Consider the following 6000-nt stretch of genomic DNA (forward strand, 5'->3'; position numbering starts at 1 on the left):
AATGATATGGTCCATTTCCTAGCAGTAGCCTATTCATGGCTTTCATAAGGTCCCTTTCCACAGGAGTATTAATCAAGCACCAATGCATTCATAACCTAGGTGTTATGTACACCTGTGGAAAGGGACCTGACGAAACAATAGACGAACGATAGCATACCGTGATAGTGTTTACTTAGGCTACTTAGAATCAGGAGCGTAGAATGAAAATGTAGCCTGGCCTATTTGATACACAAACAAGCGGTGTACAACGTTAAAAATTTGGTAAAATAAAAACAGTAACATATTTGTTAGCTTTAACTAAATGTGAAAGGTAGAAGCTATAACGTTATGACCATCAACAATGAGTAACGTTATTCATGCAATAAATGAAACACATCATGGGTTTCATCAGGTCCCTTCACACAGTATAGCCTAATCAAGCACCATGTAGTCTGCATTCATAATCTATTCTAGGTGCTTGATTCTATAAACCTGTGGAAAGTGACCTGATGTTGAATAGAACCAGAGCCATTAGTAGGCCTATCTGTAGGCCTACATTAACGTTCTAGCAGAGAAGACAGACGGGCTCTGGTTATAGTTAAAACGCTGCTGGTTAGCCTAATAACAAATGTAACGTTAGTGCGTTACGTTTGATTGTCGTTAGCTATCGAAACCTACAGCTAACCGGTCACTGTAAAGTTGACGACATATTTACGTTGATTAACAGTGGGTTTCCTTAAATAACATCAACGTAGCAAGGTGCTAACGTTAACTATTTCACTAACGTTAACGTGACCTAACGTTATAACGTTAACGTGACCTAACGTTATAACGTTAGTTTATCTATTTGTGACCCATCATTTCATACAATTTAACATTACATATTATAATATTTGATGACATAAATGACTCCAATACCAAAAACCGGAACACTTACCTTGTCTGTAATTAGAGAAATGTGCCTCTGAATGAGAGTTTTACGAGCAAATAAAGTGACCACAGCACAGCAGGCGAAGACGTTCAGAAGATTCACAGCTCCAGTGGTAGTAGGCCTAGTAGCTCGCGTTCAGCTGTTGATTGTTTTCAGCTGCAGGTCACGTCATAATGCTAAAAGTTGCCGCCATGGCGGTCAATGTTAACTCTATGAGAATTTCTTGCTATTTTATCATAAATATCTAAAAAAGTATAAAGTTCACAAATGTGAAAAAACATAGAACAAATCTCCGTTACAAGACCTTTGTAGGAGTGGTTAAATGACGTCGAACGGTTCAGTGGTTTTAGAGCCTTTGAACGTCAAATTTGGTCGGAAGAAGAATAACAACTAGAAAACGCAATTCCAGGGAATTACCAGTGCATGAAAATGCAAAACATATGGTGTGAAATATATTGTTAAAAAAGATGATGTGCTAATTGGCAACCAACATGATGAGGTTTAATATAGTTGAAATGACTGAACTAGGTAGATGAGGTTTAATATAGTTGGAATGACTGAACAGATAGGTGGATAGTTTAAAAGGTTAAATTATTTGCTAGGTAGACAAGGTTTAATATAGTTGGAATGACATGGACAGTTAAATAGGTGGATAGTTTAAATGGTTAAATTATTAGGTAGATGAGATTTAGGCTATGTTTATACGGTGACGATGAAAAGAGAAGACGCAGAAGTGGCGTCGCGTCTTCATTTTTTTATTCGTGTATAGACGAGCATTCTCAGGGGGAAATCTTTGTTTATAGATGCAAGAGTATGTGATATTCGATTGGATATGCATTCCAGAACGCTGGGTGGTGGAGTGATAGAACCCTGATACGTCACTCGCAGACATTCTAATTTGACAGTTTAGATGGTTTAGCCATTTAGACGGAGACGCAACCCGGGTCGTTTTCAAAACTCTACACTCTGGAAGGAGTCTTCAGATTTTTGCGTCTTCAAGCCCCGATGGCGGGGTCGCCGTGTAAACGAAAGGCACTTATGATAAAATATTTTGTCGTCTTCCTTCGCAATCGTTCTCGTATATAAACGGCCCCTTCATATAGTTGGAATGACTGAACTAGGTAGATGAGGTTTAATATAGCCTGGCCACCTGGCCTAGGATTCTAATTGCTTAACGGCAGTCTTAATAGAGCCATATTGTATGCTTAAAGCCTGAGACAGTATATAGTTTAAAAAATGTAGATAGTGTAATGGATGTTGATAGACAGAAAGTTGAATGGATGTTGATGGATAGTTTAATGGGTGGATGAGTGAATGGTTTGAAGAGGATGAATGGATAGAAAGTTGGATAAAATGTGCCTTATATCCTTGTAGAATGGAGAGACACAGAGAGAGTTGGCCTAGTTCAGCAGAAAGCAGTTGATACAGGTGCAATCAGTTGAACTGATTCTTTGATGGGGCCTATATGAGCAGCTGGAAGTTGATACAGGTGCAAATCAAGTTAATTAGTCCATTGTGATGTCATCAGGGTGACCATGATTTGTTCAAGTAAGAGTTGTTCCTGGACCAACAACTCTTTAACCAATCACAGCCTTGTGATGTCATCAATGTGAGTCTTCTGCTTCTCCCATTGCCATTTTGAAATGTCCCTCCAGAAACAACCAGTGGATCACATACTTGTATCTCAATAAGGGTAGGTCCTTGCATATTTGTGTGTAAAATAGTTGTAAAATAAAGTAATTCCGAGTGGAATCTGAATATATGCACCTTAGATTTTTTTTATTTTCATTTTAGTTGACTTGGTTCCATGTTTGCCTAATGTTAGCTGCCAGGCTAGGGACAATACATTTACTGTAATACATTAGCTTCCTAATAGGTAATTCAGTGGCTATGCATCTTTTAAATAACTTATTTCGAAGGGATACAGTAGTTGAAGTAGCTTTGAAGCTCATTTAGCAATCTTGGTGCCACTGTTATTATGTTAGAGGCTAGGCTAGGGAACATAAATTTATGCTACCAAATTAGCTTGCTAATAGGTAGGTGCAGCATGCAACTATGTGAAGTGCCAAGCTGGTGTTATGTTAGTTCACTTGCTAAGGAGCACACTTTTGGACTATTAATGTAGCTTGGTAATAGGCTAAAGCACTAGCTTTTGTTTGTACATGGTCCTGGAGCGATGTTGCCATGTTGGTCTTGGACCGTCTTTACAATGTTGGTCCAGGACCCACATTGTCATGTTTGTCCAGGACCGTCATTACAATGTTGGTCCAGGACCCACATTGTCATGTTTGTCCAGGACCGTCTTTACAATGTTGGTCCAGGACCCACATTGTCGTGTTTGTCCAGGACCGTCTTTACAATGTTGTCCCTTGGATCTGTTCCCTGGACACAGATAAACCTTCACACATACACTGTACACTCACACCACCTACCCGGGTATTTCTTTTGTTTTGGACATTTGAGTTTTTGATACTTTGAATTTTTAAGAGCTCTTTTATTATTTAATAGGGTTTTGTATTTATTTACTATTTATTTTCTATTTACTAATATTTCCTCTTCTTTTCTCATAGAGAAAAGATATTCTTGCATTTAATAAACCTGCATTATTTATTTATAACATTTTACATACTGGTGTCCTTGTCAATTTACTCCCCCCTTAATGCCTGGCCTAAACTTAACAGTAACCTATAGAAGCACCTCCTTTTACTTTAAAGTAGGCTACATTATTTTTATTAAATAGAGTAGAGGGGTGCTACACATGTTAAAACTTTTATTAAAAATTACTATAGGCCGATATATCACTTATCATTTTTTGAATGACTCAAATATCGAAATCGGTAGTTTATCAGCCTTCAAAATCCCATATTGCATATTGGTCAGGCTCTATAGGAGATGGAGATAAATTAACATACACACACTAAATGTACACACGCACATAAGCATACACAAAAGTTGCAAGTTACAAATTGACAAGCGGGAGAGGATGAAGAGGACAATCTAGTTGAGTTGTCTGGTTTTGTATTCAGTGGTGGAAATGTTTTAGATTTGTGAACAGAGAATGAATAATTATATATATATTAATATTATTGCATCCATTTGAACAGTCGCAAAATGTTACAAATAGGTAAAATATTTTTTGTTGGATGTAAGGAACTAAAGTTCTGTTCTAGTCCTATGACCAACCAAAGGATGTATACCCTATTAATGGCCAAATAAACATTACATTACTTTTACTTCTGAATACTAAAATATTTTTCAAAGCAAGTACTTGTGTACTTCAACTTAAATAAAAATCTGACTTAGCAACTTTCACTTAGTAATATTTGACAAGGCGTATCTATGCTTTCACTTAAGTAAAGGAATTGTGTACTTTGTCCACCTCTGTGTGAGCTACACATAAACACAAACAAATGTGACTTCCTGCGAAATCCCTGACTGCGCATTTAAAGGATAGCTTTCCTCATCTCCAGAGAGAGAGAGAGAGAGAGAGAGAGAGAGAGAAAGAAAGAGAGTGAGAGTTGCACAGAACTTAACCACTGTTACAAAAAGTAAAGATTTAATTAAAATAAAAGTTTGACCGTAGCCCATCTCTACCAGGAGCTGCCACCAAAATATTTTGATATTCACATGATAAATGTATCTAAAAATGTCTTGCCTTAACATTCTGCACTGAGCAGACTGTTAACTTAACCAAACTTAGGCTATGCAACCATAACATCAATGTAAATGGAAGCCCATCATTTTTTTTAACTTTCTTTAATAGTTTTTCCAAGTTGGCCCACAATGGCTCAGCATATTAGGCAAACAAAGCTTTGAATTATTTGCTGTAAGATTGTGGTCACACCAGTATTTATTTAACAGTGTTTGAAAAAAGGGTGTGTCCAAGGAGAATTAATGATTAAACAACCTTAGTTGAAGATCAATTACCTGGCCTGGCCACATATATGTCCTCGGATAAAAACAATGGAGGCTTGTATAGGCTATATGAGCAGTTAGTTATGGACGTTCTGGTTGTGTTGATAGGGGTGATATCATTAGCCTATCATTATCATTTTAAAGATGTCCCTTTTTTCATCAAAATTTCATCACAGTTGCCAGTTGCACATGCAAAGTGACAATAAAGGGAGAGCTAAAGTCACATATTCGCCAGCCTAATGTGAACCTGGAAATGTTGAGTATAGGCACACCAAAGTTTAGAAATGTATAGGCCTATGGGTCCCCACGTTTAAAAAGTTTTAATATTCATGATAACAAAAGTAGTGTATCCAAACAGATGTTTTTTTAAGACCTCTCTGGAACATTGAGGCTGTATTTGTTTCTTCTCTATATTGCTGGTCACATTATAGTACATACATGTTTCTAGGACCTGGTTAGCATCTTTTTACACAGACCCAATGACATTTCTTGCCTTAATGTTCTGCACTGAGCAGACTGTTACTTTAACCAAACTTCTTTTTTGTTATTGTTATCATCTCCATCCAGGGATGGATAACTGATCAGGTCTGTCGGGGCCCTGAAGGCCAAGCTTCTGCGTGAAGTCGCTATGTCCTCCATCCCTGATATCTAAATGGGGCCCATCAGTCAAATAAGCAAGGGTTATGTCATGTGATATGTCTTAAAGGATAATTCCGGTATTTAGCACTTTGAGTCCCTTTTCTGGTTTGTTTTGGATGAACTAGAGTGGTGAACACCGAAATTTTGACGATGGGTCCTGTTTTGACTTTCTGACTCGTTTTCAATCGCCTTTGACTATTTCAGAGTGGCTGGCTATGGGCATGCACAAACATGTCCTTAAAACTACCCTTAACGTTCGTTTTCAAAACTGTGGTTATTTGTTACGTATACGTATATTTGTTGTTAGAATATTTATTTTGAATACCATCTTAAAATGGTCCAAGATCTTATAGATCTGATATAAAATACATTGTTACAGAAATTAGAGCTACAGAAATGACAGACATTCCATTTTCAAAATTGGAACAAACAGATTGCAATAAATGGGACATTTAGTGTGTGTCACAATAGTCTTTATTTAATAATCACAGTTTTTCACTCTGTCATGATTTTTCATAAGAAATCATCAGGAATGT

Source organism: Alosa alosa, chromosome 13 (assembly GCF_017589495.1).
Source record: "Alosa alosa isolate M-15738 ecotype Scorff River chromosome 13, AALO_Geno_1.1, whole genome shotgun sequence".
NCBI lineage: Eukaryota > Metazoa > Chordata > Actinopteri > Clupeiformes > Clupeidae > Alosa > Alosa alosa.